Below are 13917 nucleotides of genomic sequence, written 5' to 3'. Positions count from 1 at the left end.
CCTGAGGTAGATGAGTCCCGCTATTCTGCATAATATTCCCTCCTTATTGTCCCCAAGTGCCCACAGTTTACCATAAGCGTAGGCATGTTAAACCACATAGTGGTCAGTATGGTTGTATGTGGGCAGAGGTTTGGACAGTGGAGCCGAATAATAATATTTACACATTGGTCCTCAAGCAGAAACATTGTCTTACATTTCTCTCATGATTTCCTTAAAATAAGAAAAGTCTACTCCAGATGCTCCAGATGCAATTTTTCTCAACTATCCAAAGCTGTTCTTTCCTGGTTGTGCTGAATGCTTTGCTGAATCTCTCTTGAACATACACTGGAGGCATGTGGCCACTTTTAACTTTGTACAAGGCTAGGTGTTGTGCTGTGAGCAAATACACATTTACATGAACTGGAGAGGTGACACCAAACAGAGGTTGAAAGAAAAGGAAGAATAGGAACTTCAGCAATGATCTAGGAAATCATCGGAGCAGTACTGCTGATAGTTGGTCAGTCAGACGCTTTGCCTGATAAAGTCAGTCCTAGCACATCAGGGTCTCAAGCTGCCAGCACCAATACATATGGATGAGGATGGTGGAGAGCAGCCAGTAGTAGGCTGAACGCACATACTGAATATATTTCTTTTATCCACAAATTAAGTAAGTCAGATCAAATTAATTCAGTATAATTAATGTTAAACTTAACAACATACTGGCTGCACCAGTTGATTTTTGACCATTTAGATCAACCAGTAAGGAAAAACAAAATAGAACCTAGGAAGTGTCCAAGAAGAGTTTCAGAAGCAGGATTACAGTCGTAATTGTACAGTGTACTCTCTGTCAACTACTTTCTTTTTTAGAATGATCAATTGGAGAGCATCAAAAAATGAGAAGAGACAGAAAGAATGTTAATTTTAAGAAGGCAAAAATAAAGACATCATATTAATGCATTAGATGTATTTGTGTAACTACCTTGACTAGCATAAGGAAGTCTTAATATGATGAAATTGTTGTGTTTATTGCTTCCTGCACGAGGTTCAATGTATTATTAAAAGGAACAAAAAGGAAAAAGAGAAAGGAGGAAAAACTATTCAAGCATGGTACTGTAGTCTTCCAGAACCATAAAGGTCCTTGGCAATTTTGCTATTATTGCCAAGTTGTGCATGTAACCCAGCACATCTGGATCTGTTTATGGCCTCTTTGCTTGTGTTAGTTGTGATGTTATGACAGCACACTGACTGAGGAGAGGGTTAGACATAGAGCCCGTCTCCGTGGGGGCTCTCTGGGTCAGTGCCCCCATTTAAGCAAAAAGCCCTGAGTTTCTTTCGCCAGTGTGTTCGCAGTGCAGCTGTTTCTATTGTGTTGTCCATTCTCAGATTTTTTTTATCCTCTTTGCTCTTACAGGAAGTTTGCTGAAGACGGAACCTTCTTTAGGGAGTTCCTCAAAGTGGCTTTTAACCTCTGATGTTCCAAATACCCCATCTTCAAAACCCTACTTCCTGCACTCCAGCTGAAGTCATTTCCTGAGAGAAGGAGGAGGAGGAGGAGCGTCTGTGGATTGTTGGACCTGACAAAACCTGTCTGTAAGTTCTGATTTCTATATTTTTCTTATTTTTTGCAATTGCTGCGCCTTCCTTTTTGTTTTGTTTGGTTTACTTTTTGACCTTTTTGTGGTTTAGGAAATGCAAAAACAATAGACTTCTCACTAGGATATCTCAAAATTCTCAGTATACTTCTGCTATTTTCCTCAGACAATCTGTGGAACTCCAGAAATGTTCCCTGTATTCCCCAAAAACTTTGTTTGATTCCTTTGGGTTTCTCTGATAAATATTTATGACTGAATAAAGAACCAAGGGTTCATCAAGATCACCTAAACACAGCCTGATTGATTGAGAGTGGCATGGCATGGCATGGCAACACAGTAAACAGCCCAATGTCTGTCATCAGATTCAAATTCAAATTGTGATTTCTATGCAATATTCTGATTATAGTCCAATATTACGAATTTTCCTCAAGGGACTTTATACTCTGTACAGCATACAATTCCTTGTGTTTAGACACTTATTCCAAATAAGAAAAACTTGTGGCCTTAGAAAAATGTTTAGCATTAAAAACATGGAAGAAAAATCAGGGATTGCAACTGAATATGGATCCCTATTCCAAAGCAGACTTTCAGTCAATGCTGTACATGTGAGCAACATGGAAGATTAACAATGTACACACTTTAGATAACGTTTTTTCTTAAACATGTGCCTATGTTGTACACTCAAGTTATCGCTTGCAGAAATTCCACTCAGTTCTGTGGGTTGCTAATGGAACTAGAAAATGATGACATTTGTGTGCTATAATTTAAAGTTCACAGCTCTGAGGCTCAGATGGGCCACAGTAATGAGAGGAAACGCTCTGCCATTTAACAGAATCCCCTTGTTACAACCATACCTGCTTCTATGAGCCAGTTCTGGTCATGAATTTCTCCCAAAACAAAAGGACACTCCCACAGCTCTCACAACCCACATACAGGTAGACAAATAAATATATAGGAATAGTTTGTGACACAAACGCATTGTTTCACATAGGCTGGCAGAGGCTTTGTTCCTCCATGTGAGCCCTTAATTTTGGTGATTTGACACTGTGAATGCTCACGCTGGACTCTGCATCTCTTTATTCATGCCCCCTTTCAAAGCCACCGTTGTGTGATCTCTTTTTTGTCTGTCCGTGCATACGTGCAGCACGGGACCATTATAGAGAATTGTGCATCAGCACTTTTATACTGCACACTGCTTACAGCAGAGAAACAATACATGGTGGCTTGGTTTTAAGATTGACTATAGGAATGAGGTGTTGGTGTTGAATTGGATCACTGGCATGGTGGTGGCATGAGAGGCCCCGACGTGGACAGGCATTTTCTGCCTGTCATTACTAATGACACAAAGACCTATCAAAAGGGGTGAAATAGGACAGAGTGGCAGCCATTGCTGGAGCACAGGCGTGAAACATGATCAGACCACTGAGTTGAATAGAGGTATTATCATGCCAAAATGTGTGAGCAAGACGGAGGCAGAAAGGGAGTGAGTGGCATTGCTTTCATATCTTGTCACCCACTCACTTGACAATGCAGGCACTGTGTCCTAGTCTTTGTAAGTGAAGCAAAGTTAGATGCATAGTTTGCATGTATGAACATTTGTTCATGGCCCACATGATGAGAGAAAAACAACATGATCTTTGTACACAAAACAAAAACACCATAAATCTCTTGACAAATTCTGCCCTCTGTGTTAACTGGCACTACTTTATAAATCACCTCAAAACTGCTTGAGGTGATTAATAAGCACAGATAAGTTAATATTTTGAAATTGGTGCCTATTATTTTCCACTTTATCCTGATAACACATGATAATTTTTCTTTAACCCATAGTCTCTCTGCATGATCCTAGTTTCAGCACCTGTCTTTTTCAGCTACTAAATTAAAAAATGATTTCTCCAAATCAGCCCCACACTGAGACTGCAGGTGTCTAATTATTTGTCTTTTTTTAAAGACAAAATGTCAGAAAGTGGTGTGTTGCAAGCATGTGGACTGTACTTCAGTCACCAGGATGCCCCCCCCGGTATATTACTTTTCTTTGCCTCTTAACAAACTCCAGTTGACCTCTCTCACTGCTTGCCCTGGGGGCTTGAGTCTTTGTCTGTGCCCTTATGTTCTCCTTCTTTCCCTTTCTTCCATATCCTTCCTAAGATGTACTCTTGTTCAGTGTTAAATGAGGGCATGGCCGCACTTGGATGTGCTGTGACAAATTGGCACAGAGGAGGCAGATGGTGGCGGGGAGGAGACTAGTTGTCATGCCATTTGCCGAAGCGACATGAATTGATCTTGGTGCCACAGAGAAACCACACATGCTCCACTTGTGTAATCCCGACTTTGGTTACCCCATACACACGCACACGCACACCCCAGCGAACTCTGATCCATGTGCCACCCTACACCATCCTTCCGTCCCCATTAGTAACAATGATGTGTGCAGTGGAGGTGCTCGCTAACTGTCAGAGGCTCTCCGCTTGGATCCGCTCAGCGAGGTGAAGGGATGCTGAGGGATTTTGACAGAGAGACAGAGCTCAGACTAATGGTAGGCTGGTGGGACTCTGGGAGCCGTAACACACAGCCTACTATAGACACATAGCAGCACTGATGTACTGCACATGTCAGAAGGTAGTACATGCGAGCAGGCTGTTCTATTTGCAGAGCTGCTGTCTTAACAATGTTTACCCATGAGGCCTTGGTGTAGCTTGACTAAAATCCCCATGGGTGGTTTCATTGCAATATGACTTCTGGTAAGATCATAGTTTGTCTGACAGGTCTGGCATTGTTCATTAGGCTGTGTCCCAAGGATGTGAAAATGTTTCCCAATGGGGTTTTCCTCACAACTGCGTTAGGCAAGGATTTTAAAATACACCCCTCTTTGCTGGATCAGGGAACAGTATCTCTAAGCACATATTAAAAATGTAGTGAACTGGCTAATATTTGTGCTCTTGGACCTTTGGTAGAAGGTCTCACAGATCAGGATGATGAAGGATAAGACAGTTATTTTAGGAACTCAATTCACTCATTTGTAGCAGCTCATGAGCAGCACAAAGTCTCCATGATACAGCCACTGCACTTGGTGGCTAAGCCCTTGGTCAGACTGCCAACCCAAATCAGTTATTTGGTAGATCCAGACTGTATTCAGGCCCAACAAATTGGATCCAAACCACATTTGAAGGTGGGTTTACTAGCTCTTTGCTACTAGCAGAAACATTTAATGTTCATTAAATGTTTCTGCTAGTAGCTTGAGAACAACAGTCCAAGGACAGACAGATTAAATAATCAGTTTAGTTGGTGAGGACTGCAAAACTACCAGAGTAAGTAGGTTAGTGATGTCTTTACACATTCAGTCTCATAACAAATAACTGCATACAGTTTGTCCCAAAAAAGTTTCTAATCTCTCTGCAGTCTGCACATGGCTTGAAACCTGCATTCAACTGCATTACACTAAACAGATTAACAAATTACCAGGTCTTTACTTGGATTTGAAACCTTATTTAGATTCATTAGGATAGTCGTTATTAAATAGTAGTGCGAAGAGCGGGTGTAATTCTGCGCTCATCAAGTAGGTGCCGGGCTATAAAAAAGTGCCAATGGAACAAAAATTAACATCTGAATGATCTGTCGTTTCAACAGTCCAACTTAGATATTTTTGATGTCACAATTAAATTGTAGTGTTGTCTGATATCTTTTTTTGCTTTGCTTCCACCAAAAATGTAAAAATGACTCCACAGCATTACTGTAAATCTAGGAGAGCAAATTGGAAGCATCCTCATCTGCCTCATTGGTCTTTGACCACCTCCCATAAACAGCTGGCAAAATTGCAGTTCAGTGAAAACACTGTTTATTTTTAATTCTGCTGAAACTCATATCTGAGTAACATGTTTGAGTGTCAGTTGGATTTGACTGATGAAAACCATCCCGTTGTTTTCTGAAGTGAGGGAATATCTGACACTTGTTTGTTTGGTTACCAGATTTTGTTCCTGAGTCTATAAGTCACTTTATGCTCGCAGTTGAGCAGCGTGGAGCGAACGTCTGAGCTGTGAGCTTACGTGTTATTTCCAGCAACCCTTACTATGGTTTAAGGAAAGCCTCTAAGCTTTGGTTAAACAGCTGATAATATGTCTTTCTCTTTTGGGTAAAGCACTGCAGATGTTGGTGCATTAAAATCCACATTCATTCACCAGTCTTGTGTAATTAGCATGCTTTTGATTTCTGAGTCATGATAGCTTCTGTTTGTCGCTAAACAAATGTCAATTAAACCTAAAAAAAAGGAGAAAAGCAATTTGCTGGTCACATTATGGCTCCAAATTGAGTTAACCATGAAAAATGCAGGCTTTCATCTGAAAGGGGGGTTTGTTAATGGATCAGATTTTCTTTTCATTAAAAATCTGTGTTCGGTCTGTGGGTGGGAGGATGGGATAATTGCTGGCTTTAGTTCTCCTCACCTGGAACGTGACAGGATAACTTTCCCACGGTTGCTTAATATTCAGTGAACCTGCGAGCCCTAAGCAGGGGATATTGATCAGCAGATGTGCCTTCCTAACAGGCATCTGTAGAGCAAAGTTCTCAAATGGCTGACTCTCTTTCATGATTTTCCTCAAGCAGTGAAAAGAATATATATTTCTTTAGCGATCACTATTTGAACTGGTTTTCACCTGCGATATGATGAGCTTTATATCTACAGAGAGAAATCGACTTTCCCCTGAAGCATACATCTCAGACTAATATTTGGACTTTAAAGCAACTTTTTGCTGACTTTCATGTTTATCAATGGCTAATTAGCCTCATCTGAAGTGATGCAACTCCTTGAGGCTAGCTTAACTAGCCATCTTAGCGAAAAACTAACAAACAAAAAATAACACAGCATGCATGCAATGTTTTATGAGATGTTCGCATGCCATCAGACACTGGGAGATGCTGGACAGGAGCCAGTTTGTTTAAAGAACTCGCACAAATACATGTCGATGCTTGAGCACAGCCGGCAAGCTGGGAGGTGGAAAAACAGCCCTCCGTTTGTGATCACAGCTCTTTCACTGTCGGCACAAACAATCTGCAGGCCTCACTCCCCATAACCAGGACCAGTGTTCACATTTGCCGTATTCACAGAGAAACAAAAGGCTTCCACAATATGGAGTGCAAAAACAAACCTGCAGCTGAGTTTAAATAAATCATCTCACTGTAATGGGAAAGACGTCCCTCTAAAGGAGCATAACCACTTTTTCAATGTCAGCAAACCTGGCTGCAACCCTGCTGCACACCACTCAGACTAAACATCGACTTCAGGAGAAAGAATAAGGTGCTATGGATGTGTGCTTTGCTTTCACCTCTGTCCTCACATTCACTAAGTAATTTCACCCCTGTGCTCAGGGTTGGAAACATTTAGTAAATTTGGATAATGAGGATGGGATTACTTAAAGTTGAGGTGAAAGTCAAGAAGCTCTCCAAAGCTTGTCTGAAGGATGTTTATAATTACAATTTAAATGAGCAAAGGGGTCAACAGTTTAATATTTTTTGTCTTAAACAACAAGCAAAGGTCATAAAATGTTGAATCATATTTTAGAATAAGCCTGGAATTGGGCATAATTTATGGTAATGGTCTGTGCCCCTGAATAATGTTTACTTTGAGGCCAAAACTCAAATTATTCAATTATAATAAAGTTTGTATATTTGCCCATTAAACTTCTGTCACTTTCACCCTTCAGATATCTCTTGTGCGCATTAAAATTGATTTATTTGGACAGTTGGCCTGGATTCAGAATAGTTGCTTGAGATGGAATAGGATCTCTGTTTCTTAGCTTTTGGTTCTTTGCACTCAACTTGACACTGTCTCACTGTACGTGCTTGCCAAAATGAAATTGTGGGGTTTTCTTCTTTGGGCTTTTAGTGCCAAATCTGGAAGACAAGAGTGTTCCTCCTATCATAAAGGGCCGGTTCAGATCTTGCATTAAGATCCCACCAGGGCGATCCGATCATGTAAAAGACAGGTGTGAATACCCCTGGGACTCATTGAGATTGCATTTGAGAGATCCAGTCTGGTTCTGCATGGTCTGGGTCGCATATGTCCGCATTCCTTTGGTAGTGTGAACGCAACACATCCTGAGTCACATTAAAGACCGACTATAGGCTACGCAACAGGGGTGCTCTTGTGTCAGCAAAGTCTTGCCTCATTCATTCAGAAAGAAAACATACGACTTTCTATTACAAATGATCACCTGAAAAGGAAAAAGCAGCACAAGTGATGTTTTAAAATATTCTGTCCTTGAATCTGGTAACTGACTAAAAAATAAAAGTAAGAATTAACAAATGAAAGTATGTAATATGAGTACACAGGTGTGATTCTGTGTTAATTATTGATGAAGTCATGTTGATGTATGAAGAGCCATGTGTGGTTAACTTATGTATTCAATCACAGATGTCTTTATTTACCTTTATTACCAGAGATTACGGTATGTATGGAAACTTCCAGGGTTGGAGTTATAATCTGAGTTTTGTGCACGTTTAACTAACGTCATGGCGGAGATCAATAAATAGTAACTTTACATGTTTGCCAAAGTCATGACGCACACACATGAAACAGTGCTGTTTTAGGTTCTGGAGCAGCGATAGAGATCCATTAGAGACAACAGTTGTTAAAATATTCTACTGCTCTCCAGATGATGTCGGGGTTTATTTGCATACAGAGCGCGAAACTGAGATCGGCTCTGGAGATGCATTTGGAGATGAATGTTAATTCCAGGTCTAAACACACGTACCTTAAGCTGGTCACTTGCGATTGGATCGCCAAGATAGGATCTAATGCAGGATCTGAACAGGCCCAAAGATGGTGGGTATTATTTGTAATGTACATGTTAGCCCTGTTGAAGTTCTGAAGACTCCTGCATATAGTTGATACAAGTTTAGGTAATAGTTGTTCAGCATAGGGTTTGTCTGCAACAGGGTTTATCCAGAGTCTGTAGTTCAGTTTATTCATTCAACAAACTGCTTTCGGTTAGACAGTCGTCTAACTGTGCTATTTATTCGTACAGAGAGAAGGAACTGTGTTCCTGACAGTGTTTAGAGCTCAGACAGCTGAAATACATCAGAACGCCACACAGCTATGCACTGAAGTGTAGCAATCTCAAACCTGGCTGCAGCCAAAAGACTTGGAGGCGAGAGGCTAAAGGAAGCTTCAAAGCCTTGTGCTTTTTAATGACAGAATGTGCTCCGTCATTGAGAAGACTGATTAAAAGCCCTTTGTGTCACAGTCTGGGCAGCAGTAGCATATGGCCAAAGGGCTTAAGCATAGAGGGAAGACATCTGCAGTACCAAATCACTGGGACAGAGGAAAAAAAGAAATCACAGGGATTAAATGGGAATCTGCCTCATTTGTGAAAACCACCAGTTTTTAGTTTTTCGATTGCAGTACTGTGTAACGAGGTTATTTAAGCTGACTAAATGACTTGATGAATTCAGAATGTACTTTAGAGATGCCAGCAATCTTTCTTTAACCCAGATGTTAGTATTAATGTTGTATATGTTGTATATTTACTGCATTCCTTTTCTTTAAGTGTTTCAGTTTCATTTGTTTCTGCTTAAAGTAAATATGGATCTCTTCTAAATCCTTTAAAAACACATTTGTTTAGATTTTGGATTTCAGCCAGGACACAGGCCACAGAGTATAAAATCTGCATCCCAAAAACCTCCACATAGTTTGACAATGTGCATTGAACAGAGTAAATGTTTATAGATCTTGGGTGTGTACTATGTTACAGTGTCAAAGACTTTCATAAGCAAACATTAAAACGATCAATAATGAATGTTCTTCCTCACGCATAGTGGAGTCCAGAGGGCTTTTCATTGTGCTCTGGTTTTTATATGAAACCTTCGCCATTTAGCACCATAATGCAGGACACGATGCTTTGGTTTTTCATTTTGTGTTTCCTCCAAATGCATCTTAAACTAGTAAACTTATCAAACAAAGGCACTGCAGAAAGGGTAGTGTAAATATATACTTGTGAGTTGTGATAAAAAAATCCAAATTTATTTCTTTGATGCTAACCTGCAATCCCTATCATTGTCCCTCTGGGTGTAGTACATATCTTTTTTTAAGTTTAAATTACCATGTGCAGAAAATGAGAAATTTCATATTCCTGTAAGCATTCCCTGGAGAACTCAAAATGCCTTTTTTCCAGTATCTGTATTTACCTTTTTTATTTTCTCCATGGAGACCTTCCTCAATGTTTGTGTCTCCTTCTTAGTTTGACTTTAAAATATTCTTGTCGTTTTGTTAGATTTTACAGTCCTGTGAACAATCTCAAGTGATGGTGTCAGTTATTGAAAGAGGATCAGTTTTTCATAGCTCCCATACTGGTTCATCAGTACCCAGCGCATGATCTTAAATTGAAAAACAACACGACAGCCGCTCCGCAGAGGCTCATACGTAATGAAAAATATGCAGTGATTGACCATCAAGGTCATTGTGGATGAGGATTTCTCAGGAGGGCTAAAAGGTCATATATGGCTTGAGCAAATAAGGCCAGGTGGCTGATGAACTCCATGAATAGTTTGACAAACCCTATCACCAGTGACAAATTAAAGTGTCAGCAACCGCCCAGTGTGGCATCACATTTCCTGTGTTGTTCTGTGATAAGCAGAGCCAGCTGTCTGCAGAGCAGCCTAAGAAGACTTTGAGGACAGAGGTATAGTAACAGGAGACATGGGCAGATGCTTGTCTCTGAGTATTAATGCGACCTGATGTCCACTATTGCAGCCGCTGATGCAGGCGGGCAAGCTGCGCTGGCTGCTACTACTTCATCATCCCCTGTGCAGGAATTGTTTTGAAAATATGACATGACATACTGTCACATAGCACCAGCAGATGAAGGAGTATGTTTCCTCGGTACGTGCATCCTTTTTGCTGTCACACATTTAATAATACTGAGAAGCCGTTGTGTTAGTCTGAGACATGGGCAGCTTAAAAGTACATTTCCACACTGTGCTTATGTTGCCTCCTTGTTTTTTCCCTTGTTGAGCCTTGTGTCACAAACCTCTTGGCAGCTAGAGTTCCTTGGAGAACTGCACATAAATAATAGCTAACTGTATAAAAACTTGGCAAAGAAGCTAGAATAATTGTTCTGGTCTAGGAATCAGTTTAGTGACTCAGGAAAATGTGTTTGTCATCAGTCATAGTCTTAGATGGTTGAAGACTGATGATAATTGAGAAAAGTAACTGTATGGAATTGTAGTGGAATATATACTGATGTTTCTGTCTGGGGGAATGGTTTTGAAGCGGAGTGCAGTGGCTCCGGTCTTTGCCAACTGACTCCAACTCCTGGCTTATTCAGAATTGAGCATAAAGGTAAAGCATGAGTGGAGCTGAGGAGGGTGAGGTTGAGAATCCTGTGTTTGCCAACAAATGAGTGGTTGTCTTTATCTGAATACATTTACATTCGGGCATACATTTAGAAGTATTTCTCTCAGAAACAGTACATTCAGTATATGAATCATGACTGTTATATGCTATTGAGACTATAGGTCATGCAATCAACATAACTAGATGTTGTGAGAGGACTGAAGACCTCTGGATTTGGCTGGCAAAGAGCAAAATATACAACTGAAAATACCTCTTTTTATACAAGCAGTGCAATAGAAACACATACTTTCTTTCGCTATATTCGACCACTTGTCACGGCAGCCGCAAGAGTAATGGCCCCAGGTCTCCTCCTGAACGCAGACTAATGAGAATCTCAAATCCGACAAGCAGAGTGCATTTATCACGCACTCACACTTAATGACACCACCACCCAGGCTCAACAGCATGCTCACACCAGCATCTAGCCCCCTTTATGGATGGCCCCGTTTGTCCCCTCGCTTTCCTATTGTTATAGCTTCTTGCTCAAACAGAGGAGGAGGAGGAGGTCTACTGGCTAAAGAAGAGCTTCTTTTTCCTTTCTTCATTTTATGTCCTCCTGTCCATCTCTCTCTCTCTCCCCCTGCCCACCCAGTATGAATTGTTCTATTCTCGACTTCTTTTATTCTATCTGTGTCTGTTTCACTCTTGTCTCAAGAATCCTCAATTGCAGATGAGTGGGACACTTCAGCTGAGGAATGGTGAGGGACTCAACAGATGAATACTACACGCGCTGCTTTGATCTACCACTATGTAGTGTTATTTAGTTTTGTTTTTGTGGCATGACTTGGAGCTTTTTTTTTCACGAGGACTCTTGACTTGAGAAGTGTCTCTCAAGGTAATGTGGTTTTTGACATGATTAGACATTTGGCTGTTGAAAGCTAATAATTCAGTAAAGAAGAGAAAAGAAAGAAGTATTCACTCATGTTGAGATAGAGGGAATGGCATCCTAAATACAATGCTTGTATAACCACTGTGTCATTGATCTTTATGTTGGAAGGAGGGATGGATGATTTGAGCTCTAATTAGATGGAGTTCTAAGCAAGCCCTGCCGCCTCTAATGACTGTTGGGGATTTAGACAGAGATAAGAGCTTATCCTCCTTAAGTGCTGGGAAGGCTACACTATCTAAACTGAGATCTGAGCCATGCTTCAACACACAACCCAGACATATTAGAACAAGGAGGAACACAAGCAGCTGACACTTAGCAGAGGATTGCTGGGAAGGTAACAGTGGCACGTTGTCAGAAGAACAGTTGGCAACAGTGATTGATGCCTCTGATTCTGCCTCAAAGAGTGAAGCAGTCCACATCTTTCAGATTGCCAAGTTACTGGTCACTTTTTCAGAAAGTTCCACTGACAATAATGTACTGTGTCAGCTAATCGGATGGGTTGTTTTCTCCAACTCTGACCTGTTACCTTAAGGCTGTGACACACCAAGCCGATGGTCTGCTGCTTGCCAGTGTCAGGCTGTCGGTGAGCCTCTGTGTGGATGAACTGATGACCATGCTTCTGGAGAGGCCAGCTCTGTACGACATTTGTAGCTCTTCCTGGCTTCCTAGCCTCCCCCAGGTTGCTCTGTCAAAAACGATTCATCTCCTGGGCTCCACTGGTTTTGTCTTAGTTATTGACTGGCAACATTAGAGTGACCATATTATGGTCATTTGGAGCTCTGTGTGTTTTTATTCTGAGACTTCACTAGAGTGGAGTAGACAGTGGCGTCTTATCTGTCTGCTGAAAGACTTCTGCATATGCAACGAATGAGTTAACAGTTACTTGCTTATGTGTTTAAATCTTAAATATCACTTGTGATGGCACCTTGACTGAGTGGTGGAAATGATTGTCTACCTGATTCCAGATCGGTAACCTATGAGACGCTGTCATTCCCCCTCTACCTTTTCCTCCTCCTCATTTAGATTTCTGTCTTTTTACAGTCACTGTTGATGTCCCATTTCTGTGTTGGATGCCCCAGCTGCTACTACCTTCCTTCCATGTTCCATGACACAATGTAGCCTTTGATGAGGTGAAATGAGGCACACTGCTCCTTGGTGTATGATTGCCGGTGGCCATTGACTTTTCTTGAGAAAGACAGAGTTGTTGCAGCCATAAAACGAGATAAACTAAGCTTGAAAGCTCCTGGGTCTTTCAGTATGTGTTTAGATGATATCATCAGTGTGAGACAGCGGTAATGAAAGTGAGGTCAGCTTCCACCGTGGGCTACTGCCCTGAAAGGTAGCACTGTCCTGATAAGACTGCTGTCTCTTTTCATCTCTTCTTTTAATGCTTCTGGTGTGTGATGAAGCTGACGTGCGGATGTCGGCTTTGAGTGGAAAAGGCGTCTAATAATTGGATGCATGCTCCCCGTACAGAGAATGTTTGTCCCAAAGACAATGATAAAGTGTTTAATCTTCCCATGAACAGCGAACCACACAGGCATGATGATGCCATTATCTCTTTGAGGCAGTCTCGCCAAGAAGCCTCGCTCTTACTCTTGATTTATATTTCCCTTCATCAGCATCGACCATTCAGATTGCAAAAATCATTCATTTATAAAACCAGGCCTCGCTGCTTTTGTGCTTGCTTAACTGAAATTTACCAATGTACCATTGTTGCATATTCCCTTGCTGCCTTTGGTCCCCACTCTTCCTTATGATCTTGTTGGGGTAATGTGACAGCGATGGATCCTCCCTGTGACGGCTGTGTGATTGCCTCTGCTAACAAGTATAAAAGGCAGTGGGAGAATTTTCACAGCTATTTATCTTCCTTTGAACCATTTTCAACTACTTTGCCTTCCTGTGTTTTATCTTTTTAGTAGTTATCTCAGCTTAAGTACACTTGAAACTGTGTCCTGTTTCTTTTGTCAAGACTAAGAGAAATAAGTAGGAGGCCACCCCATTGCATCGTAGGTAGGATTTTCACATTGAGTAAAGGGAAGCAGTGATTGGTGTGGGAAGCTGGGTAACTG

At 41.2% G+C, this 13917-nt stretch overlaps 1 protein-coding gene across 2 annotated transcripts in view; it reads left to right on the top strand.

Annotated features, from left to right (window-relative positions):
- The window catches only part of sema6cb (semaphorin 6Cb), a 138972-nt gene that overhangs the window by 58728 nt on the left and 66327 nt on the right, over nt 1-13917 (top strand). For both annotated transcript variants that reach the window (XM_084557329.1, XM_084557326.1), the window contains exon 3: nt 1391-1569. The gene's annotated coding sequence lies outside the window, so the exon portion shown is untranslated. The remainder of the gene's footprint in view (nt 1-1390; nt 1570-13917) is intronic.

Source organism: Chelon labrosus (genome assembly GCF_963514085.1).
Source record: "Chelon labrosus genome assembly, chromosome: 12".
Lineage (NCBI taxonomy): Eukaryota > Metazoa > Chordata > Actinopteri > Mugiliformes > Mugilidae > Chelon > Chelon labrosus.
The sequence above is the reverse complement of the archived record's forward strand: the minus strand, read 5'-3'. Positions and strand labels throughout refer to the sequence as shown.